This window comes from Nothobranchius furzeri, chromosome 2 (assembly GCF_043380555.1).
Source record: "Nothobranchius furzeri strain GRZ-AD chromosome 2, NfurGRZ-RIMD1, whole genome shotgun sequence".
In the NCBI taxonomy this organism is placed as follows: Eukaryota; Metazoa; Chordata; class Actinopteri; order Cyprinodontiformes; family Nothobranchiidae; genus Nothobranchius; species Nothobranchius furzeri.
The window spans coordinates 65,365,494-65,379,677 of record NC_091742.1 but is presented as its reverse complement, the minus strand read 5'-3'; the positions used below and the strand labels follow the sequence as shown (position 1 = coordinate 65,379,677).

The window sequence follows — 14,184 nt, the reverse complement described above, 5'->3', positions numbered from 1 at the left end:
AAATTATTCAATGACGAAGCTGTTCAAAGATGTGGTGAAGTGAAAAAAACTGTATTTTATAACAAATTAGTGTAAAAGCTTACAGCATCTGGTATTCCCAAGAGGTCTCCCATACAGGTACTGACCAGGCCCAACCCTGGATTGATTCCGAGATCAGAGGGGATCGGGCTTTTTCAGGGTGGTATGGCTGTAAGAGAAGGAAAAACAATGAAAAATCTCTGAAAAATCCCTTGTGTATTTGTCAAGGTATGATTGTGTCGCCCACTGCAAAGACTAGATTCTTGCATATAGAGGTAAAAGGCTAAGTTAAACAGTTGTCTTCATCATTGTTGCTCTTCTTTAGACTCTAACAATTGGCTCCCACCCCACTTCTTGTCTCTAAAATGCCAGCACTGAGACATTATTGCTAGGGATGAATCAAAGGAGGTTTATTACCAACAAGTGTGTGCAGTTCGTGTGGAACACCTGGCTTTAAAATTATTCAATGACGAAGCTGTTCAAAGATGTGGTGAAGTGAAAAAACTGCATTTTATAACAAATTAGTGAAAAAGCTTACAGCACCTGGTATTCCCAATAGGTCTCCCATACAGGTATTGACCAGGCCCAACCCTGGATTGCTTCCGAGATCAGACGGGATCGGGCTTTTTCTGGGTGGTATGGCCGTAAGCGAAAAACACACCTTGAAAAATCTCTGAAAAATCCCTTGTGTATATGTCAAAGTATGATTGTGTCGCCCACTGCAAAGACTAGATTCTTGCATATGGAGGTAAAAGGCTAAGTTAAACAGTTGTCTTCATCACTGTTGCTCTTTTTTCGAGTAACAATCGGCTCCCACCCCATTTCTTGTCTCTAAAATGCCAGCACTGAGACATTATTGCTAGGGGCAAATCAAAGGAGGTTTATTACCAACAAGTGTGTGCAGTTCGTGTGGAACACCTGGCTTTAAAATTATTCAATGACGAAGCTGTTCAAAGATGTGGTGAAGTGAAAAAAAACTGTATTTTATAACAAATTAGTGAAAAAGCTTACAGCACCTGGTATTCCCAAGAGGTCTCCCATACAGGTACTGACCAGGCCCAACCCTGGATTGATTCCGAGATCAGAGGGGATCGGGCTTTTTCAGGGTGGTATGGCTGTAGGCGAAGGAAAAACCTTGAAAAATCTCTGAAAAATCCCTTGTGTATTTGTCAAGGTATGATTGTGTCGCCCACTGCAAAGACTAGATTCTTGCACATAGAGGTAAAAGGCTAAGTTAAACAGTTGTCTTCATCATTGTTGCTCTTCTTTAGACTCTAACAATTGGCTCCCACCCCATTTCTTGTCTCTAAAATGCCAGCACTGAGACATTATTGCTAGGGACAAATCAAAGGAGGTTTATTACCAACAAGTGTGTGCAGTTCGTGTGGAACACCTGGCTTTAAAATTATTCAATGACGAAGCTGTTCAAAGCTGTGGTGAAGTGAAAAAAACTGTATTTTATAACAAATTAGTGAAAAAGCTTACAGCACCTGGTATTCCCAAGAGGTCTCCCATACAGGTACTCACCAGGCCCAACCCTGGATTGCTTCCGAGATCAGACGGGACCGGGCTTTTTCAGGGTGGTATGGCCGTAAGCGAAGGAAAAACCTTGAAAAATCTCTGAAAAATCCCTTGTGTATTTGTCAAGGTATGATTGTGTCGCCCACTGCAAAGACTAGATTTTTGCACATAGAGGTAAAAGGCTAAGTTAAACAGTTGTCTTCATCACTGTTGCTCTTTTTTCGAGTAACAATCGGCTCCCACCCCATTTCTTGTCTCTAAAATGCCAGCACTGAGACATTATTGCTAGGGACAAATCAAAGGAGGTTTATTACCAACAAGTGTGTGCAGTTCGTGTGGAACACCTGGCTTTAAAATTATTCAATGACGAAGCTGTTCAAAGATGCGGTGAAGTGAAAAAAAACTGTATTTTATAACAAATTAGTGAAAAAAGTTACAGCACCTGGTATTCCTAAAAGGTCTCCCATACAGGTACTGACCAGGCCCAAACCTGGATTTATTCCGAGATCAGAGGGGATCGGGCTTTTTCAGGGTGGTATGGCTGTAAGCGAAGGAAAACCCTTGAAAAATCTCTGAAAAATCCCTTGTGTATTTGTCAAGGTATGATTGCGTCGCCCACTGCAAAGACTAGATTCTTGCATATAGAGGTAAAAGGCTAAGTTAAACAGTTGTCTTCATCATTGTTGCTCTTCTTTAGACTCTAACAATTGGCTCCCACCCCATTTCTTGTCTCTAAAATGCCAGCACTGAGACATTATTGCTAGGAACAAATCAAAGGAGGTTTATTACCAACAAGTGTGTGCAGTTCGTGTGGAACACCTGGCTTTAAAATTATTCAATGACGAAGCTGTTCAAAGCTGTGGTGAAGTGAAAAAAACTGTATTTTATAACAAATTAATGAAAAAGCTTACAGCACCTGGTATTCCCAAGAGGTCTCCCATACAGGTACTGACCAGGCCCAACCCTGGATTGCTTCCGAGATCAGACGGGATCGGGCTTTTACAAGGTGGTATGGCCGTAAGTGAAGAAAACACCTTGAAAAATCTCTGAAAAATCCCTTGTGTATATGTCAAAGTATGATTGTGTCGCCCACTGCAAAGACTAGATTCTTGCATATGGAGGTAAAAGGCTAAGTTAAACAGTTGTCTTCAACACTTTTGCTCTTTTTCCGAGTAACAATCGTCTCCCACCCCATTTCTTGTCTCTAAAATGCCAGCACTGAGACATTATTGCTAGGGACAAATCAAAGGAGGTTTAATACCAACAAGTGTGTGCAGTTTGTGTGGAACACCTGGCTTTAAAATTATTCAATGACGAAGCTGTTCAAACATGTGGTGAAGTGAAAAAAACTGTATTTTATAACAAATTAGTGAAAAAGCTTACAGCACCTGGTATTCCCAAGAGGTCTCCCATACAGGTACTGACCAGGCCCAAACCTGGATTGCTTCCGAGATCAGACGGGATCGGGCTTTTTCATGGTGGTATGGCCGTAAGCGAAGGACACACCTTGAAAAATCTCTGAAAAGTCCCTTGTGTATATGTCAAAGTATGATTGTGTCGCCCACTGCAAAGACTAGATTCTTGCATAAGGAGGTAAAAGGCTAAGTTAAACAGTTGTCTTCATCACTGTTGCTCTTTTTTCGAGTAACAATCGGCTCCCACCCCATTTCTTGTCTCTAAAATGCCAGCACTGAGACATTATTGCTAGGGACAAATCAAAGGAGGTTTATTACCAACAAGTGTGTGCAGTTCGTGTGGAACACCTGGCTTTAAAATTATTCAATGACGAAGCTGTTCAAAGCTGTGGTGAAGTGAAAAAAAACTGTATTTTATAACAAATTAGTGAAAAAGCTTACAGCACCTGGTATTCCCAAGAGGTCTCCCATACAGGTACTGACCAGGCCCAACCCTGGATTGCTTCCGAGATCAGACAAGATCGGGGTTTTGTCAGGGTGGTATGGCCGTAAGCGAAGGAAGAACCTTGAAAAATCTCTGAAAAATCCCTTTTGTATTTGTCAAGGTTTGATTGTGTCGCCCACTGCAAAGACTAGATTCTTGCACATAGAGGTAAAAGGCTAAGTTAAACATTTGTCTTCATCATTGTTGCTCTTCTTTAGACTCTAACAATTGGCTCCCACCCCATTTCTTGTCTCTAAAATGCCAGCACTGAGACATTATTGCTAGGGACAAATCAAAGGAGGTTTATTACCAACAAGTGTGTGCAGTTCGTGTGGAACACCTGACTTTAAAATTATTCAATGACGAAGCTGTTGAAAGCTGTGGTGAAGTGAAAAAAACTGTATTTTATAACAAATTACTGAAAAAGGTTACAGTACCTGGTATTCCCAAGAGGTCTCCCATACAGGTACTGACCAGGCCCAACCCTGGATTGCTTCCGAGATCAGACGGGATCGGGCTTTTTCAGGGTGGTATGGCCGTAAGCAAATAACACACCTTGAAAAATCTCGGAAAAATCACTTGTGTATGTGTCAAAGTATGATTGTGTCGCCCACTGCAAATACTAGATTCTTGCATATGGAGGTAAAAGGCTAAGTTAAACAGTTGTCTTCATCACTGTTGCTCTTTTTTCGAGTAACAATCGGCTCCCACCCCATTTCTTGTCTCTAAAATGCCAGCACTGAGACATTATTGCTAGGGACAAATCAAAGGAGGTTTATTACCAACAAGTGTGTGCAGTTCGTGTGGAACACCTGGCTTTAAAATTATTCAATGACGAAGCTGTTCAAAGCTGTGGTGAAGTGAAAAAAACTGTATTTTATAACAAATTAGTGAAAAAGCTTACAGCACCTGGTATTCCCAAGAGGTCTCCCATACAGGTACTGACCAGGCCCAACCCTGGATTGCTTCCGAGATCAGACGGGATCAGGGTTTTGTCAGGGTGGTATGGCCGTAAGCGAAGGAAGAACCTTGAAAAATCTCTGAAAAATCCCTTTTGTTTTTGTCAAGGTTTGATTGTGTCGCCCACTGCAAAGGCTAGATTCTTGCCTATAGAGGTAAAAGGCTAAGTTAAACAGTTGTCTTCATCATTGTTGCTCTTCTTTAGACTAACAATTGGCTCCCACCCCATTTCTTGTCTCTAAAATGCCAGCACTGAGACATTATTGCTAGGGACAAATCAAAGGAGGTTTATTTCCAACAAGTGTGTGCAGTTCGTGTGGAACACCTGGCTTTAAAATTATTCAATGACGAAGCTGTTCAAAGCTGTGGTGAAGTGAAAAAAACTGTATTTTATAACAAATTAGTGAAAAAGCTTACAGCACCTGGTATTCCCAAGAGGTCTCCCATACAGGTACTGACCAGGCCCAACCCTGGATTGCTTCCGAGATCAGACGGGATCTGGCTTTTTCAGGGTGGTATGGCTGTAAGCAATGGAAAAACCTTGAAAAATCTCTGAAAAATCCCTTGTGTATTTGTCAAAGTATGATTGTGTCGCCCACTGCAAAGACTAGATTCTTGCATATGGAGGTAAAAGGCTAAGTTAAACAGTTGTCTTCATCACTGTTGCTCTTTTTTCGAGTAACAATCGGCTCCCACTCCATTTCTTGTCTCTAAAATGCCAGCACTGAGACATTATTGTTAGGGACAAATCAAACTAGGTTTATTACCAACAAGTGTGTGCAGTTCGTGTGGAACACCTGGCTTTAAAATTATTCAATGACGAAGCTGTTCAAAGATGTGGTGAAGTGAAAAAAACTGTATTTTATAACAAATTAGTGAAAAAGCTTACAGCATCTGGTATTCCCAAGAGGTCTCACATACAGGTACTGACCAGGCCCAACCCTGGATTGATTCCGAGATCAGAGGGGATCGGGCTTTTTCAGGGTGGTATGGCTGTAAGAGAAGGAAAAACAATGAAAAATCTCTGAAAAATCCCTTGTGTATTTGTCAAGGTATGATTGTGTCGCCCACTGCAAAGACTAGATTCTTGCATATAGAGGTAAAAGGCTAAGTTAAACAGTTGTCTTCATCATTGTTGCTCTTCTTTAGACTCTAACAATTGGCTCCCACCCCATTTCTTGTCTCTAAAATGCCAGCACTGAGACATTATTGCTAGGGATGAATCAAAGGAGGTTTATTACCAACAAGTGTGTGCAGTTCGTGTGGAACACCTGGCTTTAAAATTATTCAATGACGAAGCTGTTCATAGCTGTGGTGAAGTGAAAAAAAACTGTATTTTATAACAAATTAGTGAAAAAGCTTACAGCACCTGGTATTCCCAAGAGGTCTCCCATACAGGTACTGACCAGGCCCAACCCTGGATTGATTCCGAGATCAGACAGGATCGGGCTTTTTCAGGGTGGTATGGCCGTAAGCGATGGGAAAATCTTGAAAAATCTCTGAAAAATCCCTTGTGTATATGTCAAAGTATGATTGTGTCGCCCACTGCAAAGACTAGATTCTTGCATATGGAGGTAAAAGGCTAAGTTAAACAGTTGTCTTCATCACTGTTGCTCTTTTTTCGAGTAACAATCGGCTCCCACCCCATTTCTTGTCTCTAAAATGCCAGCACTGAGACATTATTGCTAGGGACAAATCAAAGGAGGTTTATTACCATCAAGTGTGTGCAGTTCGTGTGGAACACCTGGCTTTAAAATTATTCAAGGACGAAGCTGTTCAAAGCTGTGGTGAAGTGAAAAAAACTGTATTTTATAACAAATTAGTGAAAAAGCTTAGAGCACCTGGTATTCCCAAGAGGTCTCCCATACAGGTACTGACCAGGCCCAACCCTGGATTGCTTCCGAGATCAGGCTTTTTCAGGGTGGTATGGCCGTAAGCGAAGGAAAAACCTTGAAAAATCTCAGAAAAATCCCTTGTGTATTTGTCAAGGTATGATTGTGTCGCCCACTGCAAAGACTAGATTCTTGCATATGGAGGTAAAAGGCTAAGTTAAACAGTTGTCTTCATCACTGTTGCTCTTTTTTCGAGTAACAATCGGCTCCCACCCCATTTCTTGTCTCTAAAATGCCAGCACTGAGACATTATTGCTAGGGACAATTCAAAGGAGGTTTATTACCAACAAGTGTGTGCAGTTCGTGTGGAACACCTGGCTTTAAAATTATTCAATGACGAAGCTTTTTAAAGATGTGGTGAAGTGAAAAAAACTGTATTTTATAACAAATTAGTGAAAATGCTTACAGCACCTGGTATTCCCAAGAGGTCTCACATACAGGTACTGACCAGGCCCAACCCTGGATTGCTTCCGAGATCAGACGGGACCGGGCTTTTTCAGGGTGGTATGGCTGTAAGCGCAGGAAAAACCTTGAAAAATCTCTGAAAAATCCCTTGTGTATTTGTCAAGGTATGATTGCGTCGCCCACTGCAAAGACTAGATTTTTGCCTATAGAGGTAAAAGGCTAAGTTAAACAGTTGTCTTCATCATTGTTGCTCTTCTCTAGACTCTAACAATTGGCTCCCACCCCATTTCTTGTCTCTAAAATGCCAGCACTGAGACATTTTTTGCTAGGGACAAATCAAAGGAGGTTTATCGGGTTTTTTCAGGGTGGTATGGCCATAAGCGATGGACACACCTTGAAAAATCTCTGAAAAATCCCTTGTGTATATGTCAAAGTATGATTGTGTCGCCCACTGCAAAGACTAGATTCTTGCATCTGGAGGTAAAAGGCTAAGTTAAACAGTTGTCTTCATCACTGTCGCTCTTTTTTCGAGTAACAATCGGCTCCCACCCCATTTCTTGTCTCTAAAATGCCAGCACTGAGACATTATTGCTAGGGACAAATCAAAGGAGGTTTATTACCAACAAGTGTGTGCAGTTCGTGTGGAACACCTGGCTTTAAAATTATTCAATGACGAAGCTGTTCAAAGATGTGGTGAAGTGAAAAAAACTGTATTTTATAACAAATTAGTGAAAAAGCTTACAGCACCTAGTATTCCCAAGAGGTCTCCCATACAGGTACTGACCAGGCCCAACCCTGGATTGATTCCGAGATCAGAGGGGATCGGGCTTTTTCAGGGTGGTATGGCTGTAAGCGAAGGAAAAACCTTGAAAAATCTCTGAAAAATTCCTTGTGTATTTGTCAAGGTATGATTGTGTCGCCCACTGCAAAGACTAGATTCTTGCATATAAAGGTAAAAGGCTAAGTTAAACAGTTGTCTTCATCATTGTTGCTCTTCTTTAGACTCTAACAATTGGCTCCCACCCCATTTCTTGTCTCTAAAATGCCAGCACTTAGACATTATTGCTAGGGACAAATCAAAGGAGTTTTATTACCAACAAGTGTGTGCAGTTCGTGTGGAACACCTGGCTTTAAAATTATTCAATGACGAAGCTGTTCAAAGATGTGGTGAAGTGAAAAAAAACTGTATTTTATAACAAATTAGTGAAAAAGCTTACAGCACCTGGTATTCCCAAGAGGTCTCCTATACAGGTACTGACCAGGCCCAACCCTGGATTGATTCCGAGATCAGACGGGATCGGGCTTTTTCAGGGTGGTATGGCCGTAAGCGATGGAAAAACCTTGAAAAATCTCTGAAAAATCCCTTGTGTATTTGTCAAAGTATGATTATGTCGCCCACTGGAAAGACTAGATTCTTGCATATGGAGGTAAAAGGCTAAGTTAAACAGTTTTCTGCATCATTGTTGCTCTTCTGTAGACTCTAACAATTGGCTCCCATCCCATTTCTTGTCTCTAAAACCAGCACTGAGACATTATTGCTAGTGACAAATCAAAGGAGGTTTATTACCAACAAGTGTGTGCAGTTCGTGTGAAACACCTGGCTTTAAAATTATTCAATGACGAAGCTGTTCAAAGATGTGGTGAAGTGAAAAAAACTGTATTTTCTAACAAATTAGTGAAAAAGCTTACAGCACCTGGTATTCCCAAGAGGTCTCCCATACAGGTACTGACCAGGCCCAACCCTGGATTGCTTCCGAGATCAGACGGGATCTGGCTTTTTCAGGGTGGTATGGCTGTAAGCAATGGAAAAACCTTGAAAAATCTCTGAAAAATCCCTTGTGTATTTGTCAAAGTATGATTGTGTCGCCCACTGCAAAGACTAGATTCTTGCATATGGAGGTAAAAGGCTAAGTTAAACAGTTGTCTTCATCACTGTTGCTCTTTTTTCGAGTAACAATCGGCTCCCACTCCATTTCTTGTCTCTAAAATGCCAGCACTGAGACATTATTTTTAGGGACAAATCAAACTAGGTTTATTACCAACAAGTGTGTGCAGTTCGTGTGGAACACCTGGCTTTAAAATTATTCAATGACGAAGCTGTTCAAAGATGTGGTGAAGTGAAAAAAACTGTATTTTATAACAAATTAGTGAAAAAGCTTACAGCATCTGGTATTCCCAAGAGGTCTCACATACAGGTACTGACCAGGCCCAACCCTGGATTGATTCCGAGATCAGAGGGGATCGGGCTTTTTCAGGGTGGTATGGCTGTAAGAGAAGGAAAAACAACGAAAAATCTCTGAAAAATCCCTTGTGTATTTGTCAAGGTATGATTGTGTCGCCCACTGCAAAGACTAGATTCTTGCATATAGAGGTAAAGGGCTAAGTTAAACAGTTGTCTTCATCATTGTTGCTCTTCTTTAGACTCTAACAATTGGCTCCCACCCCATTTCTTGTCTCTAAAATGCCAGCACTGAGACATTATTGCTAGGGATGAATCAAAGGAGGTTTATTACCAACAAGTGTGTGCAGTTCGTGTGGAACACCTGGCATTAAAATTATTCAATGACGAAGCTGTTCATAGCTGTGGTGAAGTGAAAAAAAAACTGTATTTTATAACAAATTAGTGAAAAAGCTTACAGCACCTGGTATTCCCAAGAGGTCTCCCATACAGGTACTGACCAGGCCCAACCCTGGATTGATTCCGAGATCAGACAGGATCGGGCTTTTTCAGTGTGGTATGGCCGTAAGCGATGGGAAAATCTTGAAAAATCTCTGAAAAATCCCTTGTGTATATGTCAAAGTATGATTGTGTCGCCCACTGCAAAGACTAGATTCTTGCATATGGAGGTAAAAGGCTAAGTTAAACAGTTGTCTTCATCACTGTTGCTCTTTTTTCGAGTAACAATCGGCTCCCACCCCATTTCTTGTCTCTAAAATGCCAGCACTGAGACATTATTGCTAGGGACAAATCAAAGGAGGTTTATTACCATCAAGTGTGTGCAGTTCGTGTGGAACACCTGGCTTTAAAATTATTCAAGGACGAAGCTGTTCAAAGCTGTGGTGAAGTGAAAAAAACTGTATTTTATAACAAATTAGTGAAAAAGCTTACAGCACCTGGTATTCCCAAGAGGTCTCCCATACAGGTACTGACCAGGCCCAACCCTGGATTGCTTCCGAGATCAGGCTTTTTCAGGGTGGTATGGCCGTAAGCGAAGGAAAAACCTTGAAAAATCTCAGAAAAATCCCTTGTGTATTTGTCAAGGTATGATTGTGTCGCCCACTGCAAAGACTAGATTCTTGCATATGGAGGTAAAAGGCTAAGTTAAACAGTTGTCTTCATCACTGTTGCTCTTTTTTCGAGTAACAATCGGCTCCCACCCCATTTCTTGTCTCTAAAATGCCAGCACTGAGACATTATTGCTAGGGACAATTCAAAGGAGGTTTATTACCAACAAGTGTGTGCAGTTCGTGTGGAACACCTGGCTTTAAAATTATTCAATGACGAAGCTTTTTAAAGATGTGGTGAAGTGAAAAAAACTGTATTTTATAACAAATTAGTGAAAATGCTTACAGCACCTGGTATTCCCAAGAGGTCTCACATACAGGTACTGACCAGGCCCAACCCTGGATTGCTTCCGAGATCAGACGGGACCGGGCTTTTTCAGGGTGGTATGGCTGTAAGCGCAGGAAAAACCTTGAAAAATCTCTGAAAAATCCCTTGTGTATTTGTCAAGGTATGATTGCGTCGCCCACTGCAAAGACTAGATTTTTGCCTATAGAGGTAAAAGGCTAAGTTAAACAGTTGTCTTCATCATTGTTGCTCTTCTCTAGACTCTAACAATTGGCTCCCACCCCATTTCTTGTCTCTAAAATGCCAGCACTGAGACATTTTTTGCTAGGGACAAATCAAAGGAGGTTTATCGGGTTTTTTCAGGGTGGTATGGCCATAAGCGATGGACACACCTTGAAAAATCTCTGAAAAATCCCTTGTGTATATGTCAAAGTATGATTGTGTCGCCCACTGCAAAGACTAGATTCTTGCATCTGGAGGTAAAAGGCTAAGTTAAACAGTTGTCTTCATCACTGTCGCTCTTTTTTCGAGTAACAATCGGCTCCCACCCCATTTCTTGTCTCTAAAATGCCAGCACTGAGACATTATTGCTAGGGACAAATCAAAGGAGGTTTATTACCAACAAGTGTGTGCAGTTCGTGTGGAACACCTGGCTTTAAAATTATTCAATGACGAAGCTGTTCAAAGATGTGGTGAAGTGAAAAAAACTGTATTTTATAACAAATTAGTGAAAAAGCTTACAGCACCTGGTATTCCCAAGAGGTCTCCCATACAGGTACTGACCAGGCCCAACCCTGGATTGATTCCGAGATCAGAGGGGATCGGGCTTTTTCAGGGTGGTATGGCTGTAAGCGAAGGAAAAACCTTGAAAAATCTCTGAAAAATTCCTTGTGTATTTGTCAAGGTATGATTGTGTCGCCCACTGCAAAGACTAGATTCTTGCATATAAAGGTAAAAGGCTAAGTTAAACAGTTGTCTTCATCATTGTTGCTCTTCTTTAGACTCTAACAATTGGCTCCCACCCCATTTCTTGTCTCTAAAATGCCAGCACTTAGACATTATTGCTAGGGACAAATCAAAGGAGTTTTATTACCAACAAGTGTGTGCAGTTCGTGTGGAACACCTGGCTTTAAAATTATTCAATGACGAAGCTGTTCAAAGATGTGGTGAAGTGAAAAAAAACTGTATTTTATAACAAATTAGTGAAAAAGCTTACAGCACCTGGTATTCCCAAGAGGTCTCCTATACAGGTACTGACCAGGCCCAACCCTGGATTGATTCCGAGATCAGACGGGATCGGGCTTTTTCAGGGTGGTATGGCCGTAAGCGATGGAAAAACCTTGAAAAATCTCTGAAAAATCCCTTGTGTATTTGTCAAAGTATGATTATGTCGCCCACTGGAAAGACTAGATTCTTGCATATGGAGGTAAAAGGCTAAGTTAAACAGTTTTCTGCATCATTGTTGCTCTTCTGTAGACTCTAACAATTGGCTCCCATCCCATTTCTTGTCTCTAAAACCAGCACTGAGACATTATTGCTAGTGACAAATCAAAGGAGGTTTATTACCAACAAGTGTGTGCAGTTCGTGTGAAACACCTGGCTTTAAAATTATTCAATGACGAAGCTGTTCAAAGATGTGGTGAAGTGAAAAAAACTGTATTTTCTAACAAATTAGTGAAAAAGCTTACAGCACCTGGTATTCCCAAGAGGTCTCCCATACAGGTACTGACCAGGCCCAACCCTGGATTACTTCTGAGATCAGGCGGGATTGGGCTTTTTCAGGGTGGTATGGCTGTAAGCGAAGGAAAATTCTTGAAACATCTCTGAAAAATCTCTTGTGTATTTGTCAAGGTATGATTGTGTCACCCACTGCAAAGACTAGATTCTTTCATATAGAGGTAAAAGACTAAGTTAAACAGTTGTCTTCATCACTGTTGCTCTTTTTTCGAGTAACAATCGGCTCCCACCCCATTTCTTGTCTCTAAAATTCCAGCACTGAGACATTATTGCTAGGGACAAATCAAAGGAGGTTTATTACCAACAAGTGTGTGCAGTTCGTGTGGAACACCTGGCTTTAAAATTATTCAATGACGAAGCTGTTCAAAGCTGTGGTGAAGTGAAAAAAACTGTATTTTATAACAAATTAGTGAAAAAGCTTACAGCACCTGGTATTCCCAAGAAGTCTCCCATACAGGTACTGACCAGGCCCAACCCTGGATTGATTCTGAGATCAGACGGGATCGGGCTTTTTCAGGGTGGTATGGCCGTAAGCACTGGTAAACCCTTGAAAAATCTCTGAAAAATCCCTTGTGTATTTGTCAAAGTATGATTGTTGTCGCCCACTGCAAAGACTAGATTCTTGCATATGGAGGTAAAAGGCTAAGTTAAACAGTTGTCTTCGTCACTGTTGCTCTTTTTTCAAGTAACAATCGGCTCCCACCCCATTTCTTGTCTCTAAAATGCCAGCACTGAGACATTATTGCTAGGGACAAATCAAAGGAGGTTTATTACCAACAAGTGTGTGCAGTTCGTGTGGAACACCTGGCATTAAAATTATTCAATGACGAAGCTGTTCATAGCTGTGGTGAAGTGAAAAAAAAACTGTATTTTATAACAAATTAGTGAAAAAGCTTACAGCACCTGGTATTCCCAAGAGGTCTCCCATACAGGTACTGACCAGGCCCAACCCTGGATTGATTCCGAGATCAGACAGGATCGGGCTTTTTCAGTGTGGTATGGCCGTAAGCGATGGGAAAATCTTGAAAAATCTCTGAAAAATCCCTTGTGTATATGTCAAAGTATGATTGTGTCGCCCACTGCAAAGACTAGATTCTTGCATATGGAGGTAAAAGGCTAAGTTAAACAGTTGTCTTCATCACTGTTGCTCTTTTTTCGAGTAACAATCGGCTCCCACCCCATTTCTTGTCTCTAAAATGCCAGCACTGAGACATTATTGCTAGGGACAAATCAAAGGAGGTTTATTACCATCAAGTGTGTGCAGTTCGTGTGGAACACCTGGCTTTAAAATTATTCAAGGACGAAGCTGTTCAAAGCTGTGGTGAAGTGAAAAAAACTGTATTTTATAACAAATTAGTGAAAAAGCTTACAGCACCTGGTATTCCCAAGAGGTCTCCCATACAGGTACTGACCAGGCCCAACCCTGGATTGCTTCCGAGATCAGGCTTTTTCAGGGTGGTATGGCCGTAAGCGAAGGAAAAACCTTGAAAAATCTCAGAAAAATCCCTTGTGTATTTGTCAAGGTATGATTGTGTCGCCCACTGCAAAGACTAGATTCTTGCATATGGAGGTAAAAGGCTAAGTTAAACAGTTGTCTTCATCACTGTTGCTCTTTTTTCGAGTAACAATCGGCTCCCACCCCATTTCTTGTCTCTAAAATGCCAGCACTGAGACATTATTGCTAGGGACAATTCAAAGGAGGTTTATTACCAACAAGTGTGTGCAGTTCGTGTGGAACACCTGGCTTTAAAATTATTCAATGACGAAGCTTTTTAAAGATGTGGTGAAGTGAAAAAAACTGTATTTTATAACAAATTAGTGAAAATGCTTACAGCACCTGGTATTCCCAAGAGGTCTCACATACAGGTACTGACCAGGCCCAACCCTGGATTGCTTCCGAGATCAGACGGGACCGGGCTTTTTCAGGGTGGTATGGCTGTAAGCGCAGGAAAAACCTTGAAAAATCTCTGAAAAATCCCTTGTGTATTTGTCAAGGTATGATTGCGTCGCCCACTGCAAAGACTAGATTTTTGCCTATAGAGGTAAAAGGCTAAGTTAAACAGTTGTCTTCATCATTGTTGCTCTTCTCTAGACTCTAACAATTGGCTCCCACCCCATTTCTTGTCTCTAAAATGCCAGCACTGAGACATTTTTTGCTAGGGACAAATCAAAGGAGGTTTA

The 14,184-nt window shown here is 41.3% G+C and overlaps 4 non-coding genes and 25 pseudogenes across 4 annotated transcripts; all 29 read right to left on the bottom strand.

Moving 5' to 3' along the window:
• Nucleotides 1-76: 76 nt before the first annotated feature.
• LOC139067258 (5S ribosomal RNA) lies at nt 77-195 on the bottom strand (annotated as a pseudogene).
• A 354-nt stretch (nt 196-549) lies between these two features.
• Nucleotides 550-668, bottom strand: LOC139067466 (5S ribosomal RNA; annotated as a pseudogene).
• Nucleotides 669-1,022: 354 nt separating this feature from the next.
• LOC139066794 (5S ribosomal RNA) lies at nt 1,023-1,141 on the bottom strand (annotated as a pseudogene).
• A 355-nt stretch (nt 1,142-1,496) lies between these two features.
• LOC139066721 (5S ribosomal RNA) lies at nt 1,497-1,615 on the bottom strand (annotated as a pseudogene).
• A 354-nt stretch (nt 1,616-1,969) lies between these two features.
• LOC139067915 (5S ribosomal RNA) lies at nt 1,970-2,088 on the bottom strand (annotated as a pseudogene).
• Nucleotides 2,089-2,443: 355 nt separating this feature from the next.
• Nucleotides 2,444-2,562, bottom strand: LOC139066942 (5S ribosomal RNA; annotated as a pseudogene).
• A 353-nt stretch (nt 2,563-2,915) lies between these two features.
• LOC139067251 (5S ribosomal RNA) lies at nt 2,916-3,034 on the bottom strand (annotated as a pseudogene).
• A 354-nt stretch (nt 3,035-3,388) lies between these two features.
• On the bottom strand, nt 3,389-3,508 carry LOC139067481 (5S ribosomal RNA; annotated as a pseudogene).
• A 355-nt stretch (nt 3,509-3,863) lies between these two features.
• LOC139067137 (5S ribosomal RNA) lies at nt 3,864-3,982 on the bottom strand (annotated as a pseudogene).
• Nucleotides 3,983-4,335: 353 nt separating this feature from the next.
• Nucleotides 4,336-4,455, bottom strand: LOC139067107 (5S ribosomal RNA; annotated as a pseudogene).
• A 353-nt stretch (nt 4,456-4,808) lies between these two features.
• Nucleotides 4,809-4,927, bottom strand: LOC139066871 (5S ribosomal RNA; annotated as a pseudogene).
• Nucleotides 4,928-5,280: 353 nt separating this feature from the next.
• Nucleotides 5,281-5,399, bottom strand: LOC139067800 (5S ribosomal RNA; annotated as a pseudogene).
• Nucleotides 5,400-5,755: 356 nt separating this feature from the next.
• Nucleotides 5,756-5,874, bottom strand: LOC139066601 (5S ribosomal RNA). Its single transcript, XR_011519504.1, has one exon. It is a non-coding gene; the product is annotated as a 5S ribosomal RNA (ribosomal RNA).
• Nucleotides 5,875-6,227: 353 nt separating this feature from the next.
• Nucleotides 6,228-6,336, bottom strand: LOC139068140 (5S ribosomal RNA; annotated as a pseudogene).
• A 353-nt stretch (nt 6,337-6,689) lies between these two features.
• LOC139067441 (5S ribosomal RNA) lies at nt 6,690-6,808 on the bottom strand (annotated as a pseudogene).
• Nucleotides 6,809-7,430: 622 nt separating this feature from the next.
• LOC139066725 (5S ribosomal RNA) lies at nt 7,431-7,549 on the bottom strand (annotated as a pseudogene).
• Nucleotides 7,550-7,905: 356 nt separating this feature from the next.
• LOC139066596 (5S ribosomal RNA) lies at nt 7,906-8,024 on the bottom strand. The gene has a single exon (XR_011519499.1). It is a non-coding gene; the product is annotated as a 5S ribosomal RNA (ribosomal RNA).
• Nucleotides 8,025-8,377: 353 nt separating this feature from the next.
• On the bottom strand, nt 8,378-8,496 carry LOC139066870 (5S ribosomal RNA; annotated as a pseudogene).
• Nucleotides 8,497-8,849: 353 nt separating this feature from the next.
• On the bottom strand, nt 8,850-8,968 carry LOC139067799 (5S ribosomal RNA; annotated as a pseudogene).
• A 357-nt stretch (nt 8,969-9,325) lies between these two features.
• LOC139067001 (5S ribosomal RNA) lies at nt 9,326-9,444 on the bottom strand (annotated as a pseudogene).
• A 353-nt stretch (nt 9,445-9,797) lies between these two features.
• On the bottom strand, nt 9,798-9,906 carry LOC139068057 (5S ribosomal RNA; annotated as a pseudogene).
• Nucleotides 9,907-10,259: 353 nt separating this feature from the next.
• LOC139067440 (5S ribosomal RNA) lies at nt 10,260-10,378 on the bottom strand (annotated as a pseudogene).
• A 622-nt stretch (nt 10,379-11,000) lies between these two features.
• On the bottom strand, nt 11,001-11,119 carry LOC139066494 (5S ribosomal RNA). Its single transcript, XR_011519394.1, has one exon. It is a non-coding gene; the product is annotated as a 5S ribosomal RNA (ribosomal RNA).
• Nucleotides 11,120-11,475: 356 nt separating this feature from the next.
• Nucleotides 11,476-11,594, bottom strand: LOC139066594 (5S ribosomal RNA). Its single transcript, XR_011519497.1, has one exon. It is a non-coding gene; the product is annotated as a 5S ribosomal RNA (ribosomal RNA).
• Nucleotides 11,595-11,947: 353 nt separating this feature from the next.
• LOC139067672 (5S ribosomal RNA) lies at nt 11,948-12,066 on the bottom strand (annotated as a pseudogene).
• Nucleotides 12,067-12,419: 353 nt separating this feature from the next.
• Nucleotides 12,420-12,538, bottom strand: LOC139066952 (5S ribosomal RNA; annotated as a pseudogene).
• Nucleotides 12,539-12,894: 356 nt separating this feature from the next.
• Nucleotides 12,895-13,013, bottom strand: LOC139067000 (5S ribosomal RNA; annotated as a pseudogene).
• A 353-nt stretch (nt 13,014-13,366) lies between these two features.
• LOC139068056 (5S ribosomal RNA) lies at nt 13,367-13,475 on the bottom strand (annotated as a pseudogene).
• Nucleotides 13,476-13,828: 353 nt separating this feature from the next.
• LOC139067439 (5S ribosomal RNA) lies at nt 13,829-13,947 on the bottom strand (annotated as a pseudogene).
• Between the last annotated feature and the right edge of the window lie 237 nt (nt 13,948-14,184).